Source organism: Solanum lycopersicum, chromosome 8, assembly GCF_036512215.1.
Source record: "Solanum lycopersicum chromosome 8, SLM_r2.1".
In the NCBI taxonomy this organism is placed as follows: domain Eukaryota; kingdom Viridiplantae; phylum Streptophyta; class Magnoliopsida; order Solanales; family Solanaceae; genus Solanum; species Solanum lycopersicum.
Window position 1 is genome coordinate 28514519 of NC_090807.1, and position 22277 is coordinate 28536795.

Sequence of the window (22277 nt, forward strand, 5' to 3'; positions counted from 1 at the left end):
TCCTTCATTTATAGTACCAACTGAGAATGTTGGGATTAAAGATAATTTATCCTATGAAGAAGTTCCAGTTCAGATTTTTGATCGTCAAGTTCGCAAGTTGAGGACAAAGGAAGTTGCTTCAGTCAAGGTCCTTTAAAGGAACCAATTCGTTGAGGAATCGACTTGGGAAGATGAAGAGGATATGAAGAAGATATATCCATGTCTCTTTGAATCTGTAGAGATAGTGAATCAAGGTATTAGATTCTCTTCCTAGCACTTTATTAGACTATGTATAAGCATGTTATTACTTGCTTTTGTTGTTGAGTGCTGAAGTGATGTTACTATCCTTATCTTAGTGAAAGAAATCTTATTCGAGGACGAATGCTCCCAAGGGGGAGATATTGTAACATCTCTTAACTTGAATTAACTAAGAATAAGCTAAGAAACCAAGAAAAATCATTTTTGGGAATAAGTAGGGAACTCCAGAAAATTTCCAACTTTCAAAAGTAAATTTTGGTCATTTTCAAACGGCCATAACTTCCAGCTCAGTAGGAGTTTGGATCAGTTTTTTATATAGTTGTAAATCCCTTGGGAATATCTTTCCAACTACGCTGAGTTTGCGAAAATCCGATGTCATGTGAGGGAGATATGTCTTTCGGAAGTTGGAGTATTGAGCTGAGGAAAATCCAATCCGGATTTTAGTAAGGGTAAAGTTTTCTTTAAACCATAGTATTTCCTAATTGTTTTTAGTTATATTAGGAATAAAAACAAGTCCCAAATCAGTTTTAGAAAAACTAAGAAGGCTTAGGGCAAAAAAATGAAAAGAAGAGAGAAGATCAAGAATTGGCCAAGGACGCCAAGATTGTTCCGTGCATTTTGTCGGGGGTGATCCCTATCGAGGTATGTAAGATCATTCGGTATTGGTTCCTTTCACTCACACCCAATTTATCTCAATTCACCAAGTTATAGTATATGGAATGATGAATATGGGAGTTCTTCATGAAAATTTGTTAAATTCTTGTCAGTTGAATTATAGTGTATCCCAAGTAGATTTGATTCATGTTTATGGATTGTTTTGGGTCTAATTTGTTGGGTAATGAATTATTTAGGGATCCTAAGTTTTTGGGTGGGATCCATAGAAGTTTGGGAGGTTTAGAATTGAAAATCGGAGAAGAAAGGTCAAAAAACTCGTTTGATAGCCCCTGGGGTGCCGCCCCTACCAGAGCTCCTCAAGACAGGCTCTGTCCATCAAGCCCTGACGTGCCGTGCCAGCCAGAGCGCATGAGGATAGTGTCTGTCCGTCAGGCTCTAGCGGTCCCTCAGAGTGTTAAGACCCCCTAGAGACCCCGTTCTTTCCCTATCTTTTCGTACTAGTCCCTAAGTGATGTACCTATTATTCCTAGTTGATTCCAACACTCTAAAGTACATCTAAACATCATGAAATCATCCATAAATATGAGATCATGATCCTTGAATCCATACTCCAACTCAAGAAAAGTTAAGATCAAAGTCAAGGAAGTTAGGATTCAAGGTAAAGGTAAGAAGCAAGTCAAAGTAAGTTCTTAAAGTTTTCTAAGAGTCTTAAACAATCATTTAAACTTTGGTTTACGACTCAGGTTACAATTTGATCAAAGAGTAAGGATTTGAGTTAAATTCTCAAAAGCTATAAGAGACTAAGTATTCCCTAAAAGTTAAGTTTCAAGTTAAGTAAAGAGCAAGAGTTTAGTTCATTTCGCAAAAGTTGTAAGGGAACTAAGTATTCATTAAAGGTTTATAAATGTTTCACATTTAAGTGAGAAGGAAACTAAGAGTTCCAAAAGATTTTTTAACTAAAAGGGGAACATTGATTCCAAAAAGGAGTTTTTTTAAAGCTATAGAGGGTTCAGTAAATTATCTCAACCCAAAGGAAGGAAGTTTTATTTAAAATATGAGCTAAAGTATGTTTTGGGAGTAGTATTGAGAACCGATGTGGGGATGAGAGTTCATATTAACACAAGTCTCCATGTAAACCATGAAGCCATCATGGAAATTGACGGGTCATACTTTTTGATGATCGCATAAGTTTATCTAGTGGATCCACTAAGCCAAGGTCCTATACTGAAGGCAAGGTATAGGATGTTCCTTGGAAAATGTGAGGTAAAACGTTGTATCATTATTTAGGCTCAAAGCGATGGTTGTTGGTTAGAGAATCTCTCACAACTTTATATTACTTTCATATATAAGTAAAGTTGAGTTTGATATTGAATTTGTTTAACGAACTAAGTTGTTGTATTATTTTACAAGCTTTATATATATCGCATGTGTTTTAAATTGCTTTATGTACATTCTTTCAGTTAAGAATATTCTTGAATTGAGCAGAGCCAAGGTAAGTTCATCTTAATCCCCTCAAGATCAAGTAGTCGTTTAGTTTTCCAACTCGCACACTCTTATATTTGATGTACTGATGTCAGTTGGCCTGCATCATGAAGGATCCGCACGTAGTGCACCGTTAATCCCGTAGATCACTCAATTGTCACTTGGTGATCCTCCTTGCATTCCGGAAGACATCCCTTTTATTGCTTTTCTAGATTATATTGTTAGGATGTTGTGAAGTCTGTCCCAACATCCATCTCAGTTAGTAGAGGTTTCATAGATAGATAGACAGTTAGTAGTTCAGTTTTGGAGTCTAATTTATATTATATTTCATGTGTCCAAGCATTGAGACTTATGTGTCATTTTGTCCTGATTGTTATATTAAGTATTTCTTTAAACATGCTCTATTTCTTGATTGAGTTTAGTTGAGTCTTCCACTGAGTTAAGTAAGCCAGATCAAGGATTCGCTTGGGGGCCAGCAATGGTATTTGAGTGCCGATCACGTCCAGGGTGTAGGTTCCGGGCGTAAAGGAAAACCCCTATATAAATGTATGATCTCATTAATATTATAAATTAACAATTCGTTGAAAGTACAAATATATCTAGGATAATTCAGTGAAACATGAATCTATTGTGTTCTTTTATTGTTAAATTTTAAATCTTGTTGAAGTTCATCTCTAACTTTTCTTATTAAACCCAAAAAAAATTGTGTTGTCTTTTTGAATTGCACCATAAAATTGTAAAGAGTTCTAAATTTAAGTATTTTTAAGTTGTAACTTGTTTTAAATGTATTGTATCATCATTGATTTTATGATCAAAATTAGTTTTTGTGACGATATCCACAAAGTCTTCAAAGCTCTAGACCTATGAACATGTATCATTTTTAGTCATCCAATGGGTTATTAACATTCATTTTATTGTGGTAATCGAGATCATTAATCATGATATCAAGTCCATGAACGACGCTTTCACAAGTGAATTTATTAAGATTCTCTAAGATTTCATCCTCAAACAAATTTTATTGTGTCGAACACACTTCAAATCAATAAATATTAATTTGTTGATTTAATAAAGTCTCTATAAAATAATAATATTTCATAGTCTCACCTATATTAATTTAGTGAAGTTTTACTATATATATCTCTCTTTGTTTGTATGAGTGTATGTAACCTGGGCACATGTATCCTATGCTAAATTGTGTGGAGTTGTTATACGACATATATACATTTATATACTTGAACATGTGTTTTGCCCATGTATTTCATGCTTATTTAGTACAATAAATTTGAAAATATTATAATTAATGTGTGATAAGTTGTACAAAAATTGAAGAGAAATTTACAAGCTCAAACCACTGAGTTCAATTATGTAATTCGTATAATAAATCTGTAGCAATCTCACGAAAATGTGGAGAAATCAAGGATGTATTGATATATTGATAAAAATAATGTTGAATTACAAGCTCCTTATATAAGAGAGAATTATAGTATCCTAAGTTAACTATACTTAGAGTCCTACTACAATACCTATTGCTACTATAATTATAATAATGAGATTATAAATAATCTAAACCCTAGTTGTACTATAAATCTAATAGTAATCCAATATTAGTCATAATATAATCATAGTCATAATATAATTCTAGATTAAATATAATTAGTCTAATCCTAGTGCAACTCTAATTCTACAACAATGTTGCAAACATGTCGGTCAGCTTCATTGGACACATTCCTTTGACATGTTTTAATCATCAACTTTCTTCTTCATCGACACTTGTTGCATACACGTTAGTCTACTGCGTTGGACATGTTCCTTTGACATGTTTCAATCATCAGCTTCATTTTTCTGCAACACTTTCCCCTCAAGCTAGTGAGTAGAGGAACGATTAATCCTAGTTTGCTTTTAATATCCAGGAAAAAAAATTTGAATGCCTAGAAATAACTTGATTTTATCAATGATTTGGTATGTTGATGTTGTTGTTTCCAAATATCCAGCAAAAAAATTTTGAATACCAGCAAAAACTTGTTTTGTCAATGCTTCGGTATGTTGATGTTGTTGTTTCCTCGTCCCTGACTTTTTGAGAAGATAATACTATGTTATGATTTTTTTTGTGACACTTTTTCTTCCTCTTCCCTTATATCAAAGCCTTTGAGAGAATTAAAAAATTGACTAAGGGTGGGATATGGTACCTTACTTAAACCTCTAGCAAAATTAATTGCTTTTGTTGCTTGAATATAAGCTCTTTTTTCAATCATTCCCATATTTCCTTAGTAGTTGAGCAGTCCAAGATTAGGTACATGCTTTCTATGGTCAAGGTACTTGAGATTTAACTTCTTAGAAACATATCTTTCTCCTTTTAATCATCAATAGTGTCATTATCTTTTGCATCCTTCTTAGCCACTACAACTTCCAGCAGTCTGTCTCGTGGAACTAAAATTTTTCTTGGTTCATTCTTTGTGATATGAATCAATTGGGATATTTGTGTCCTCTTTCTGAGGTAGTTTGTTGACTTAAGTTTAATGGAACAAGTGACTATGAGTTGGTGAAATAAGGAGGTCATATATTTTTTATAGAAGTAGTCATTGCAACGTGTGGGTTTTTTTATTTTTTGTGTGTTTTTTATCAATACTCAGAGAGAGGAAAGCTTTTAAACAAGATACCATGTAAAAATCGATGTAGAAATCTCAGATCTAGGATTACTGAAGTCAAGAATTGTATTGATGAAAAATAATGTTATGCACATACTCCTTATATAGGGAGAGTATGGTAGAGTTCTAAGTTAACTATACTTAGAGTTCTACTACAATACCTATTACTACTATGATAATAATAATAATAATGAAAACTAAAAAAATAATCTAAATCCTAGTTGTACTATAATTCTAATAGTAATTCAATCCTAGTCGTAATATAATCATAATCATAATATAGTTCTACACGAAATATAATCCTAATAAATATAATTAGTTAATCCTAACGCGACTCTTATTCTACATCAGTGTTGTGAACTCGTTGGTCAGCTTCGTTGAACATGTTCCTTTGACATGTTCCAATCATCAGTTTTCTTCTTCATCAACACTTGTTGTAGATACGTCAGTCAGCTGCGTTGGACATGTTCCATTGACATGTTCCAATTGTCAGCTTCCTTCTTCTTCAACAATATCAAGTATTCAATTTGACAAGAGTTTCTTTTGTTTAATATGTAATAACTCATAATTCAAATGTAAAATCTGATTTAAAAATATTTCTTGTCTTAAGTTTTTCATCTTTTTTTAAAAGAATTGTAGCCTCCTTCTTTTCACATTTGCATATGGTTTTAACAAGTTGCTATTGAATTAGAGTTGTATTTTGTAAAAGTTATATAGAAATTTGATCAATCTTTCTTTTTCTTCCTTAATATGACTAGCAGAAAATCTTCGTGCGATAACTTGCAAGGTAATTGAGAGAAAATGTACAAGCTCAAACCAATGAATGGTGAGTCTATTTAATCAAGATTATTATCATTAGAAGGTACATCATGCTAAAATATTGTTATCGAATGAACTTCAAAAGAAATATTTGAACAATTTTAATTATGTATTTTTTAAAAGGAGAATTGTATACAATAGCAAACTAATAACCTAAAATAAATTGACTAGATAGGGTTTGATTTAATTGTGCTTCATAGCAAACGTTTGCAAAAAAATTGGCAGACGCCTCTCTCGCTCGCTTCCTCACTTTTATACAAACACATAATTAAAATTGTATACAATTTTCGGAAGTTGGATTATTGAGCTGAGGAAAATCCAATCCGGAGTTTAGTAAGGGTAAAGTTTTCTTTTAACCATAGTATTTCCTAATTGTTTTTAGTTATATTAGGGGTAAAAACAAGACCCAAATCAGTTTTAGAAAAACTAAGAAGGCTTAGGGCAAAAAAGAGAAAAGAAGAGAGAAGATCAAGAATTGGCCAAGGACGCCAAGATTGTTCCGTGCATTTTGTCGGGGGTGATCCCTATCGAGGTATGTAAGATCATTCGGTGTTGGTTCCTTTCACCCACACCCAATTTATCTCAATTCACCAAGTTATAGTATATGGAATGATGAATATGGGAGTTCTTCATGAAAATTTGTTAAATTCTTGTCAGTTGAGTTGTAGTGTATCCCAAGTAGATTTGATTCATGTTTATGGATTGTTTTGGGTCTAATTTGTTGGGTAATGAATTTTTTAGGGATGCTATGTTTTTGGGTGGGATCCATAGAAGTTTGGGAGGTTTAGAATTGAAAATCGGAGAAGAAAAGTCAAAAAAAACTCGTTTGATAGCCACTGGGGTGACGCCCCTACCAGAGCTCCTCAGGACAGGATCTGTCCGTCAAGCCCTGACGCGCCGTTCCAGCCAGAGCTCATGAGGACAGTGTCTGTCCGTCAGGCTCTAGCGGTCCGGGCCTCTCAGAGTGTTAAGACCCCCTAGAGACCTCATTTTTTCCCTATCTTTTCGTACTAGTCCCTAAGTGATGTACCTATTATCCCAAGTTGATTCCAACACTCTAAAGTACATCTAAACATCATGAAATCATCCTTAAACATGAGATCATGATCCTTAAATCCATACTCCAATTCAAGAAAAGTTAAGATCAAAGTCAAGAAAGTTAAGATTCAAGGTAAAGGTAAGAAGCAAGTCAAAGTAAGTTCTTAAAGTTTTCAAAGATTCTTAAACAATCATTTTAACTTTGGTTTACGACTCAGGTTAAAATTTGAGCAATGCGTAAAGATTTGAGTTAAAGCTATAAGGGGACTAAGTATTCCCTAAAAGTTAAGTTTCAAGTTAAGTAAAGAGCAAGAGTTTAGTTCATTTCGCAAAAGTTGTAAGGGAACTAAGTATTCATTAAAGGTTTATAAATGTTTCACATTTAAGTGAAAAGGAAACTAAGAGTTCCAAAAGATTTTTTAACTAAAAGGGGAACATTGATTCCAAAAAGGGGTTTTTTAAAGCTATAGAGGGTTCAGTAAATTATCTCAACCCAAAGGAAGGAAGTTTTATTTAAAATATGAGCTAAAGTATGTTTTGGGAGTAGTATTGAGAACCGATGTGGGGATGAGAGTTCATATTAACACAAGTCTCCATGTAAACCCTGAAGCCATCATGGAAATTGACGGGTCATACTTTTTGATGATTGCATAAGTTTATCTAGTGGATCCACTAAGCGAAGGTCCTATACTGAAGGCAAGGTATAGGATGTTCTTTGGAAAATGTGAGGTAAAACGTTGTATCATTATTTAGGCTCAAAGCGATGGTTGTTGTTTAGAGAATCTCTCACAACTTTATATTACTTTCATATATAAGTAAAGTTGAGTTTGTTATTGCATTTGTTTAACGAACTAAGTTGTTGTATTGTTTTACAAGCTTTATATATATCGCATGTGTTTTAAATTGCTTTATGTACATTCTTTCAGTTAAGAATATTCTTGAATTGAGCATAGCCAAGGTAAGTTCATCTCAATCCCCTCAAGATCAAGTCGTCGTTTAGTTTTCCAACTCGCACACTCGTTTATTTGATGTACTGATGTCAGTTGGCCTGCATCATGAAGGATCCGCACGCTCTGCACCGTTAATCCCGTTGATTACTCAATTGTCACTTGGTGATCCTCCTTGCATTCCAGAATACATCCCTTTTATTGCTTTTCCATATTAGATTGTTAGGATGTTGTGAAGTCTGTCCCAACATCCATCTCAGTTAGTAGAGGTTTCATAGATAGATAGATAGTTAGTAGCTCAGTTTTGGAATCTAATTTATATTATATTTCATGTGTCCAAGTATTGAGATTTAAGTGTCATTTTGTCCTGATTGTTATATTAAGTATTTCTTTAAACATGCTCTATTTCTTGATTGAGTTGAGTTGAGTCTTCCACTGAGTTAAGTAAGCCAGATCAAGGATTCGTTTGGGGTCCAGCAATGGTATTCGAGTGCCGACCACGTCTAAGGTGTAGGTTCCGGGCGTAACGGAAAACCCCTATATAAATGTATCATCGCATTAATATTATAAATTAACAAATCGTTGAAAGTACAAATATATCTAGGATAATTCAGTGAAACATGAATCTATTGTGTTCTTTTATTGTTAAAATTTAAATCTTGTTGAAGTTCATCTCTAACTTTTCTTATTACACCCAAAAAAATTGTGTTGTCTTTTTGAATTGCACCATAAAATTGTAAAGAGTTCTAAATTTAAGTATTTTTAAGTTGTAACTTGTTTTAAATGTATTGTATCATCATTGATTTTATGATCAAAATTGGTTTTTGTTAGGATATCCACAAAGTCTTTAAAGCTCTAGACCTATAAACATGTATCATTTTTAGTCATCCAATGGGTTATTAACATACATTTTATTGTGGTAATCGAGATCATTAATCATGATATCAAGTCCATGAACGACGCTTTCACAAGTGAATTCATTTAGATTCTCTAAGATTTCATCCTCAAACAAATTTTCTTGTGTCGAACACACTTCAAATCAATAAATATTAATTTGTTGATTTAATAAAGTCTCTATAAAATAATAATATTTCATAGTCTCACCTATATTAATTTAGTGAAGTTTTACTATACATATCTCTCTTTGTTTGTATGAGTGTATGTAACCTGGGCACATGTATGCTATGCTAAATTGTGTGGAGTTGTTATACGACATATATACATTTATATACTTGAACATGTGTTTTGCCCATGTATTTCATGCTTATTTAGTACAATAAATTTGAAAATATTATAATTAATGTGTGATAAGTTGTACAAAAATTGAAGAGAAATTTACAAGCTCAAACCACTGAGTTCAATTATGTAATTCGTATAATAAATCTGTAGCAATCTCACGAAAATGTGGAGAAATCAAGGATGTATTGATATATTGATAAAAATAATGTTGAATTACAAGCTCCTTATATAAGAGAGAATTATAGTGTCCTAAGTTAAATATACTTAGAGTCCTACTACAATACCTATTGCTACTATAATTATAATAATGAGATTATAAATAATCTAAACCCTAGTTGTACTATAAATCTAATAGTAATCCAATATTAGTCATAATATAATCATAATCATAATATAATTCTAGATTAAATATAATTAGTCTAATCCTAGTGCAACTCTAATTCTACAACAATGTTGTAAACTTATCGATCAGCTTCATTGGACACATTCCTTTGACATGTTTTAATCATCAACTTTCTTCTTCATCGACACTTGTTGCAGACACGTCAGTCTACTGCGTTGGACATGTTCCTTTGACATGTTTCAATCATCAGCTTCATTTTTCTTCAACACTTTCCCCTCAAGCTAGTGAGTAGAGGAACGATTAATCCTAGTTTGCTTTGAATATCCAGCAAAAAAAATTTGAATGCCTAGAAATAACTTGATTTTATCAATGATTTGGTATGTTGATGTTGTTGTTTCCAAATATCCAACAAAAAAATTTTGAATACCAGCAAAAACTTGTTTTGTCAATGCTTCGGTATGTTGATGTTGTTGTTTCCTCGTCCCTGACTTTTTGAGAAGATAATACTATGTTATGATTTTTTTGTGACACTTTTTCTTCCTCTTTCCTTATATCAAAGCCTTTGAGAGAATTAACAAATTGACTAAGGGTGGGATATGGTACCTTACTTAAACCTCTAGCAAAATTAATTGCTTTTGTTGCTTGAATATAAGCTCTTTTTTCAATCATTCCCATATTTCCTTAGTAGTTGAGCAGTCCAAGATTAGGTACATGCTTTCTATGGTCAAGGTACTTGAGATTCAACTTCTTAGAAACATATCTTTCTCCTTTTAATCATCAATAGTGTCATTATCTTTTGCATCCTTCTTAGCCACTACAACTTCCAGCAGTCTGTCTGGTGGAACAACAATTTTACTTGGTATATTCTTTGTGATATGAATCAATTGGGATATTTGTGTCCTCTTTCTGAGGAAGTTTGCTGACTTAAGTTTAATGGAACAAGTGACTATGAGTTGGTGAAGTAAGGAGGTCGATATATTTTTTTATAGAAGTAGTCATTGCAACGTGTGGGTTTTTTTTATTTTTTGTGTGTTTTTTTATCAATACTCAGAGAGAGGAAAGCTTTTAAACTAGATACCATGTAAAAATCGATGTAGAAATCTCAGATCTAGGATTACTGAAGTCAAGAATTGTATTGATGAAAAATAATGTTATGCACATACTCCTTATATAGGGAGAGTATTGTAGAGTTCTAAGTTAACTATACTTAGAGTTCTACTACAATACCTATTACTACTATGATAATAATAATAATGAAAACTAAAAAACAATCTAAATCCTAGTTGTACTATAATTCTAATTGTAATTCAATCCTAGTCGTAATATAGTCATAATCATAATATAGTTCTACACGAAATATAATCCTAATAAATATAATTAGTTAATCCTAACGCGACTCTAATTCTACACCAGTGTTGTGAACTCGTTGGTCAGCTTCGTTGAACATGTTCCTTTGACATGTTCCAATCATCAGTTTTCTTGTTCATCAACAGTTGTTGTAGATACGTCAGTCAGCTGCGTTGGACATGTTCCATTGACATGTTCCAATTGTCAGCTTCCTTCTTCTTCAACAATATCAAGTATTCAATTTGACAAGAGTTTCTTTTGTTTAATATGCCATAACTCATAATTCAAATGTCAAATCTGATTTAAAAATATTTCTTGTCTTAAGTTTTTCATCTTTTTTTAAAAGAATTGTAGCCTCCATCTTTTCACATTTGCATACGATTTTAAGAAGTTGTTATTGAATTAGAGTAGTATTTTGTAAAAGTTATATAGAAATTTGATCAATCTTTCTTTTTCTTCCTTAATATGACTAGCAGAAAATCTTTGTGTGATAACTTGCAAGGTAATTGAGGGAAAATGTACAAGCTCAAACCAATGAATGGTGAGCCTATTTAATCAAGATTATTATCATTAGAAGGTACATCATGCTAAAATATTGTTATCGAATGAACTTCAAAAGAAATATTTGAACAATTTTAATTGTGTATTTTTTTAAAGGGAAAATTATATACAATAGCAAACTAATAACCTAAAATAAATTGACTAGATAGGGTTTGATTTAATTGTGCTTCATAGCAAACGTTTGCAAAAAAATTGGCAGACGCCTCTCTCGCTCGCTTTCTCACTTTTTATACAAACACAAGTGTATAAAATTGTTTCTTATTGTATATAGCAGAGAAAATTCTATAAATACATATATTTTTGTTCCCCTCTCTCCCCTCTTCCAGATCTCGCTCGTCACTCTTCCAAATCTCGCTCGCCACCCTCGCCTTTCTCACTTATACAAACAGAAGCGAAATGTATAAATTGCGTTTTTGTTTGTATAAAGCGTGAGAAAATTGTATATGCACATACAAGTACATATTTTTCATCCTATACACTTATAATTATACAATAAAAATACTCCTCTGTCCAGTTTCTTTTACCTTTCTCTCTCTCGTTTTATACAATTTTCAAATTGTATCTAATTTTTCTCTTTCTCGTTTTATACAATTCGATTCAATTGTATATTCCTTGTCAAGTCTTTTTTGTCTTTCTCATTTTATACAAATTCAAATTGTATATAATCATTCTATACATTTATAATAATACAATTCGTCTTATACACTTCGTTTTTATACTGTTCTCTGCCCAAGTGTCTTTCTCTTCTTGTTTTATACACTTCGTTTCATACAATTTGCTTCAACTGTATATGTATAGCGAATTATATAGTTTCTATGTTTGTTGTGGAGTGCAATTATGCAAACTTTGCTATAGCATACAAATATGAATTTTTCATTTGCTATATGTGAAAGTTGCCCTTTTTCTAATATATCAACTATTCAACTTGATAAAAGCTTTTTAAATATGTCACAATGTATAATTTAAGTGTAGCTTATTGGTTCAGAATATTTTATGTTCTAAAAGTTTTGCCTTCTTTCTAAGAAACGGTAGCATCCACCTTATTACAATCACATGCAGGTCAAGAAGTTGTTATCGAATGTGAATTGTGTTTTGTAAAAATTGCACATAAATTCGATCAACACATACTTTTCTTATGATAACTAGTGGGTCATTATCAATTTTTTGGTGTACACCACAAAAAAATAGTTATTCTTAGTGATAAATATAATAATTACCCAAATATCTATTAATGTACATAAATCAAAACTATTATAGGTGCATGTATCCATTGCCTAATTCAAGATTATTAGTTTTATCATATGTGAATTTTTTAAAAAAAATTATTAATTAAACTGTGTAAATTGATTCCTAACCCAAATTTACACAAACAAAAATATACAATTTGATGCTACTCCAAGATGTTATATAATTAAAAAGAAAGTAAGCTCACCTGATTTTATATTTTCATGACAAATTTCTATTTTGCAAGAGGTGAAATAACTATGATACAAATGTTTGCGTACCCAAGTAAGATGAATTTCCATTTAATCAGAAAACATATATGAATAAGTCGAATTAAAAAAACTTTCTTATTCACGTGAATAGGAAAAATAGAGCACATAAGTAGAAAAAGAGAGACAAATACTAATTGAATGTGAAGAATGTCATCTATACAAAGTAGGATTCATAATCTAATAATTTGATGAATTATAATTGTTGTCTTGTGATTTTCCACTATAAATACACATTATATAGAATTTAGTAAATGAATATATTATATTGAATTGGTCAAAAAAATTTACTCCATATTGAATAAACAAATAACTTTTCAATTCTTCATTTCTTTTACTTTTTACATTAGGTATCAGAAGATGAAGCGTTTACACAAATTGAATACACATAACTCCATGTCTTTTATATATATATATATATATATAATAGAAGTTTTATTTATTTTTTTATGTGAAGGAAAAAAATGACAAATTAATATATGATTATTATTTAATATTTAATCATTAAAATATTTTATAACTTTTTTATTTAGTATAGGAGTGAAATGTCAATTAAACTTTAAATTTTTGAGCTTTCTACTTTTAATAAAAAAAAATTATTTATAAGTTATTGTTTATTTATGATCTGCAAGATGATAAATTAGGAAAATGGAGAGGGGTAGCTATGAAGTTGATTTTAAATGGAAAAATATATTTCTAAAACGATTTAAGAAAATAAATGAATAGGTTTGTAATTTAACTTTTGACTTAGATTGTTTCCACTTTAAATAAACTAGCCTCTGAGAACGTGCATTACACGTTTATCGCTCGTTATTTTCGTAAAATCTGTATGTGCCTAATTTTATATCTTTAAACTCATATTTTGAAAGACTGTTATTTTTATAAAATTTGTACATGCCTTATTTTATGTACTATTCTACAAAGTATGTGTTTAGTCAAACACAACAGGATCATTTAATTTTAACGAAATTTTACTTTCTTTGTTTCGAAAAGAATAACTCTATTTCTTTTTTAGTCTGTTTCAAAAAGAATGATCCCTTTCCTTTTTTGGCAACACTTTAACTTTAACTTTTCATGTGGCATGTTTAAGACCACAAGATTTAAAGGGTATTTCGGTACACATTTGACATAACTTTAAATTCGAACCACAAGATTAAAAAGTCTTTTTTCTTTTCTTAAACTCCGTTCCAAGTCAAATTAGGCCAATCTTTTTAAACGGAGGGAGTAGTTATTACTCCCTCTATTCCTTTTTAGTTGTCATATTGCGTTTTTTGAGAGTCAACTTGACTAATTTTTTAATTAATTTAGATTACACTAATTTGTTGTTTTGAAATAAGAATTTATTCAAAAACTATACTAACAGTACTATATATTGCAAATTTTTATAACAATATGATTAAAAAAATACATACGAAAATGTTATTCAAAGTTTATATCGTTTGACTATTAAAAAGAAAAACAACTATGAAAGAACAGAGGGATAGTTCAGAAAATAGAAATATTGAACTATATAAAACTAACTAAAATAATATAACATCTAACATTATCGAAGTTGCTGATATAAAATTAGCATTGATACTTATAATATTAAAACACCTAAATATGACTAACTTTCTTTTTACCAACCAAAAAAAGGCACAAATATATAAATAATGATGTACCACATTCGAGGCAACCATGTTATTACATATATGCATGTCGAGTAATTCCATTATCTTTAGAATGTGATACATAATCTTTTCGTTTATTCAAAAGTATGTTATTTTAATTTTGTTTAAAGATGCAACAAGAAAATAATCAAAACCTTCATTTCATATACCAAATATGTCTTCAAGAAGCAGCATATATTAGGCCACCAGCCCATGTTGGTTCACTACTAAATAACTAAAAGCTCAAGTATGCTAAATAATGATTATAACTTCTAAACTCTTTGATGTAGAGACAATGAATGAAAAGGTTGGGTTTAGTGTATTAAGAAAATAGATCCTTGATTACATGTACATTAACATTTCAGAAGTCAATATTGCAATAACTATCGAAATATGAAGCAACACTAAATAAACATAATTAAGTACTAAGGTAGTGATACAAAGTCCAAGAAATAGTAAATATACATTATTAAATCCATAGGAATTTAAAATACACATGTCATGAACTATAAGGAGAAACTTAAATATTCAAGTTATTCGTATACTAATGTCATGATTAAATGTATATAGTCTCTTACTATTAACTAATTTATCAATTGTATGGATACTATTTACTACAATCTTTGGGCTTTCTAGTGTTGTATACTATAATATTTAATAATTATTATCTAAATATAATTAAATAAATATTTTATAATATATTAATTTAAAGTAATTTTTTAATGGTATTATTGTCGTAATTCAATTTTATAGGGATATTTTGCTATTCCAACTTTTTCTATTTCTATTGTAATACTAGTTTTTGAATATGTGTGTTTACATATGTATTTCATGCTAAGTAATAGTTTATTTAAGTAATATTAGAATATGTGTGTGATGAGCTATATGATATGAAAGGAAAAGATTACTTTTTGTCTAAATTGAACGTTAGAGTCCTTTTATATTTAAATTTAACATAATTAATTAGTTAAAATGTGTATATATGATATCAAATGTTACATGACAAGTATTTAAAATCAACGTGCTTCATCCGATGCAATATCCATTAAACAAAGACTTCAGAATTTGAATTAAATTTAAAAAATACAAGTTCATCTACAATATATCATCTCATATATAACAAAAACTATCGATAATAACTAATGCAATTACACATTCAAGTGTAACCCAAATTAAAGCTTAATAGTATAAAGACACAACAACTTTACTAATCAAAATCAGCTTGTATAAACTATCACAAAATGCATTCTTGACGAAATATCAAAGTTATTGCTTCAATATATTATTGTTCTAAATCTGGAGTTGATTAGATAGGCTTTAAACTTTAATTAGTATGTATACATCAGACAAGTTAAAAGAATTAACTTTTAATTATATGAAATAATTCGAATAACAATATACTTGTTTGAACTATTGCGTGAATCAATTGGAACTACATCCTATTATTTATCTAGAAGTGTTATGCGCATTATATAAAACTTAATAAATTAGATGAAAAACTTTTAAACCGATTAAAAATTAAAAGAGGCAATAAATGTAAATAATAAGATAAGCTCATATAATTGTACACTATTGACTCGATAGATTCATGAATTTCACGTTAATATTTTTCCAATTTATTGATTTATTTAGTAAGGTAAATGTATTATTTGGTAGGTATTATAAAAAAAAATAGTTTTTAGATTTGGATAAAAATGTCTTGTGTAACGACCTGTTTAGTCGTTTTGAGCAGTAGATTTTATTCTGGAAAAACAGGCTGAGGCGACGGACCCAACGACGGACCGTCAGGGGCACGACGGACCATCGCAGGGTCTCGTTTCAAAACACTTAGAAAATCTGAAATTGGGTACTGAAAATCGACTCTCTGAACTTCGTAACGGAGTGGCAGGACGGACCGTCACAGGTGTGACGGACCGTCATAGGTGTGACGGACCGTCACAGGCGCGACGGCCCGTCACAGCTTGCGTAATCCCAGTTGGAGTCGGATTTCTGGTTAAGTTTTAAAGGGGCATTTTGGACTATTCCTGCTATAATTATATATTTCGTGGGTTTATATTAATAACTCAAATTCTTGGGGGTTAAAAGAGGTAACCTTAAGTTAATTAGTGGGGTATTATTGCCATCTTTTATTCTTAATTATATACTAATTTGGGTAAAAGAAAGAGGGTTTGAATAAGAAAACAGAAAGAACAAGAAGGGATAGAGAAACGATTGAGAGAAGAGGAAAGCACCAAGCTTTGAGGATTAACTTGCTTGATTTCAATTCTTCGGTGGAGGTAGGTTATGGTTTTCATGCTATTCGTAGTAAACTCTTAATAGCGAATGATATGTGTTAGTAGTATTGTAAACCCTTCTATATGCTTAATTGTATGCTTGCATGAATGATGTGATTATGTAATTATGAATAAATAAGCACGATGAAGCTATTGAATCCCAAATCTTGAAAAGAAACCCTAATCTACTTTGTTAATGATGATGCCTTGGTATAAAGGAAGGCTTGATGAGCGAAAGTGGTGAGATTAGGGGATCGGGTGCCACGTTCCGGTACCAGGATAGAATATGGATCGGGTGTCACGTTCCGACACCGGGATAAAATATGGATCGGGTGCCACGTTCCGGTACCAGGATAGTATATGAGGATCGGAGTGTCATGTTCCGACACCAGGATAGAATATGGATCGGGTGCCACGTTCCGGTACCAGGATAGTATATGAGGATCGGAGTGTCACGTTCCGACACCAGGATAGAATATGGATCGGATGCCACGTTCCGGTACCAGGATAGTATATGAGGATCGAAGTGTCACGTTCCGACACCAGGATAGAATATGGATCGGGTGCCACTTTCCGGTACCAGGATAGAATGAGGATCGGAGTGTCACGTTCCGACACCAGGATAGTATATTGAGGAGCGGAGTGTCACGTACCGACACGAGGGGAATAAAGATAATGAATCTTGAAATATGTTAATATATCCAATCTAATGAACTAAATTCCCAAATGAGTATGATGAGGAGGTGTGAGTCCTCATTGATGTGCTTGGTGTTGTAACCAAGGGTTATGGTAACTGTAAATGCTGCATGCTAAGGATATTAGTTGATTTTATGATATTGCTTAATACATACTGTTTTCTATTTTGAGTTGGCCGATGATATCTACTCAGTACCCGTGTTTTGTACTGACCCCTACTTTTATTGTTTTTCTTCTTGTTATTTGTGGAGTGCAGCAAACGTGCCGTCATCTTCGACTCAACAGTAATTCAAGTCAGTCTTACTACATCGGAAATTCAGGGTGAGCTAATGCTTCTAGCTTGGACTGGATCTTCTTCTTCAAGTCTTGATGCCTTGAACTTCCGGCATGGACTAGCTTCTTATGTATTTTTAGCTTCTTAGAAACTCTTAGAATTAGTAGTTTAAAGTAGATGTTCTTGTGATGATGACTTCCAGATTTTGGGGGAATAATGGATGTTGAATTTTAGAAGTTAATGAATTCGTCTTCATTTAATGAGTTTAAGTCTTCCGCATTACTTTCTGTTGATATTATATTGAAATGTTAAGGTTTAGATTGGTTGGTTCGCTCACATAGGAGGGTAAGTGTGGGTGCCAGTCGCGGCCCGAATTTGGGTCGTGACAAACTTGGTATCAGAGCATTAGGTTCGTTGGTCTCATCACACAAGAACAAGTCTAGTAGAGTCTTAAGGAACGGTAGGGGGACGCCTTTACTTTTCCTTGAGAGGCTATAAGACTTTAGGAAAATTTCAATCTTTCATTCTTTCTTTCGTGCTATTACTTGGATCCAATTGGTATCTAGGTGATAGAAATTGGTATCTGACCATCTTCACTCTATTTCGCGGATGGTTAGAACTAGAGCAACGACTGCGCCAACACCAACATCGGCAAGACAAGAAGCGTCTGAGCCAGCCACTGGGGCTGTAGCTCGAGGAAGAGTAGCGGCAAGAGGCCGTGGTAGAGGTCGTGGGAGGACGTCCTCTAGAGGAAGAGGACGAGCACCTAGCCCGTCTGATACTAGGGCGGTGACTCCTCCACCGACTGAGGAAGTGGTAAGAGAGGGTGAGGAAGGGGAGAATGAACAAGTGCAAAATGAGGAATTTCCACCCCAACCTACCCCAGAGATGATCAATCAGGTTCTCGCTTATCTTAGTGGGTTGTCTGATCAGGGTCAGGCCCCTCCAGTGTTTTCTGCACCAACACCTCCGGTTTCAGAGGTACAACATGCAACCACTATGGCTCCTCATATGGATGCCTCATTGGACATAGGCACGTTTCCACGTCTGACTAGTGGGCCCATAATGACAAGTGATCAGCATGAATTTTTCAGTAAGTTCTTGAAATTGAAACCTCCAGTCTTCAAGGGTGCTGAATCTGAGGATGCTTACAATTTTCTGGTTGACTGTCATGAGCTACTACACAAGATGGGTATAGTAGAACGGTTTGGTGTTGAGTTCGTGAGTTATCAGTTTCAAGGGAATGCCAAAATGTGGTGGCGGTCACATGTTGAGTGTCAACCAACGGAGGCACCACCTATGACTTGTGCCTCATTCTCTAGCTTGTTTATGGAGAAGTATATCCCCCGGACTTTGAGGGATAGGAAAAGGGATGAGTTCTTGAGCCTAGAGCAAGGTAGGATATAGGTCAATGCATATGAGGCTAAGTTTCGTGCAATATCCAGATATGCCACTCAACTTTGTTTCAGTCCACAAGGGCGGATTTGTTGTTTTGTGAAAGGGTTGAGGTCAGAGTTGCGGATTTCAGCCTTACAGGTAGCGGCTACAGCAAAATCCTTGCAAGAAATGGTTGACTTTGATGTAATTCTGGGTATGACTTGGCTTTCTCCAAATTTTGCAATCTTGGATTGTAATGCTAAAACCGTGACGTTAGCCAAGCCTGGGACAGATCTGTTAGTGTGGGAGGGTGACTACACTTCCAATCCGGTGTGTATCATCTCCTTTCTTCGTGCTAAGAAAATGGTTAGTAAAGGGTGTTTAGCTTTCTTGGCACATCTCAAGGATGACACTACCCAAGTACCCTCGATTGAGTCAGTTTCGGTGGTCCGTGAGTTTCTAGATGTGTTTCCTGCAGACCTTCCTGGCATGCCACCGGATAGAAATATTGACTTCTGCATTGATCTTGAACCGGGTATTCGCCCCATTTCGATACCCCCTTATAGAATGGCTCCCGCGGAGTTAAGAGAGTTAAAAGCCCAACTTTGAGAGTTGTTAAACAAAAGCTTTATTAGACCAAGTGCATCTCCTTGGGGTGCTCCGGTTTTGTTTGTGAAGAAGAAGGATGGGAGTTTTCGAATGTGTATAGAGTACAGACAACTAAACAAGGTAACCATAAAGAACAAGTATCCTCTTCCTCGCATTGATGACTTGTTCGATAAGTTACAAGGTTCTTGTGTCTTCTCTAAGATTGACTTGAGATCCAGTTATCATCAATTGAAAATACGGGCAACGGATGTGCCAAAGACTGCTTTTCGAATGAGGTATGGGCATTACGAATTTGTAGTGATGTCTTTTGGTCTTACGAAAGCCCCTACTGCGTTCATGAGCTTGATGAACGGGATTTTTAAGCCATATTTGGATCTCTTCGTGATCGTATTTATTAATGATATATTGGTATACTCAAAGAGCAAGAAGGAACATGAAGAGCATTTGAGAATGGTATTGGAAATGTTGAGGGATAAAAAGCTTTATGCCAAGTTCTCTAAGTATGAGTTTTGTCTAGATGCAGTGTCCTTCTTGGGGCACGTGGTTTCTAAAGAAGGAGTGATGGTGGATCCTTCTAAGATTGAGACAGTGAAGAATTGGGTAAGACCTACTAATGTGTCAGAAATAAGGAGCTTTGTTGGGTTAGCTAGCTACTACCGCCTATTCGTCAAGGGATTCTCTTCTATTGCTTTCCAACTGACGAACTTGACTAAGCAAAATGTTCCATTTGTATGGTCGGATGAGTGTGAGGAAAGCTTTCAGAAGCTCAAGACTTTATTGACTACCGCACCTATCCTTACCTTGTCAGTAGAGGGTAAGAACTTCATTGTTTATTGTGATGCATCCTATTCTTGTTTGAGTGCAGTACTAATGCAAGAGAAGAGTGTGATTGCTTATGCTTCAAGGCAACTAAAGGTGCATGAACGTAACTATCCGACCCACGATTTGGAATTGGCTGCGGTGGTGTTTGCATTAAAGCAATGGAGACACTATTTATATGGGGTTAAGTGTGAGATCTATACGGATCATCGTAGCCTACAGTATGTCTTTACTCAGAAGGATTTGAACTTGAGACAGAGGAGATGGATGGAACTACTGAAGGACTACGACATCACTATTTTGTATCATCCGGGGAAGGCGAATGTTGTAGCGGATGCTCTAAGTAGAAAGGCGGGAAGCATGGGAAGTCTAGCCCACTTGCAGGCCTCTAGACGCCCATTAGCTAGAGAGGTTCAGACTCTATCTAACGCCTTGATGAGATTAGAAGTAAATGAGAAGGGAGGATTGTTGGCTTCTGTGGAGTCAAGATCTTCTTTTCTTGACAAAATTAAGGGAAAACAGTTTGATGATGAGAAACTAAGGCGAATCCAAGATAAAGTATTACGAGGGGAGGCTAAGGAAGCACAAATCGATGAGGAAGGTGTTTTGAGAATCAAGGGAAGGGTATGTGTACCCCGCGTCGATGATTTGATCAACACTATTCTGACAGAGGCTCATAGTTCAAGGTATTCTATACATCCGGTGCAACCAAGATGTATCGTGACCTAAAGCAACACTTTTGGTGGAGTAGAATGAAGCGTGATGTTGTTGACTTTATTGCCAAGTGTCCAAACTGTCAACAAGTAAAGTATGAACACCAAAGGCCCGGAGGAACACTTCAGAGAATGCCCATTCCGGAATGGAAATGGGAGAGGATCGCAATAGACTTCGTGGTTGGTCTTCCAAAAATGATGGGTAAGTATGACTCTATTTGGGTGATTGTTGATAGGTTAACTAAGTCTGCTCATTTTATTCCGGTTAAGGTGACTTACAATGCAGAGAAGTTAGCAAAACTTTACATCTCGGAAGTGGTGCGATTGCATGGGGTTCCACTATCCATCATATCAGATAGAGGTACGCAGTTTACTTCTAAGTTTTGGAAAATATTGCATGCGGAATTGGGTACTAGGTTGGACCTTAGTACTGCGTTCCATCCTCAGACCGATGGTCAGTCTAAGAGAACGATTCAAGTGTTGGAAGATATGCTTCGTGCATGTGTGATAGAGTTTGGTGGCCAATGGGATAGTTTCTTACCCTTAGCGGAGTTTTCATACAATAATAGCTATCACTCAAGCATTGATATGGCTCCATTTGAAGCATTGTATGGTAGGAGATGTAGGTCTCCCATTGGTTGGTTTGATGCATTTGAGGTTAGGCCTTGGGGTATTGACCTTTTGAGGGATTCGATAGAGAAAGTGAAGTCTATTCAAGAAAAGCTTCTAGCGGCGCAAAGTAGACAAAAAGAATATGCAGATCGAAAGGTTAGAGACTTAGAGTTCATGGAGGGTGAACAAGTCTTGTTGAAAGTTTCACCAATGAAAGGGGTGATGCGGTTTGGTAAAATGGGTAAACTAAGTCCAAGGTACATTGGACCATTTGAAGTACTTAAGCGAGTAGGAGAGGTGGCTTATGAGTTAGCCTTGCCTCCAGGGCTGTCCGGAGTACATCCGGTATTCCATGTGTCGATGTTGAAAAGATACCATGGGGATGGAAACTACATTATCCGTTGGAATTCAGTTTTGCTTGATGAGAACTTGTCTTATGAGGAGGAGCCTACTGCTATTTTAGATAGAGAAGTTCAAAAGTTGAGGTCA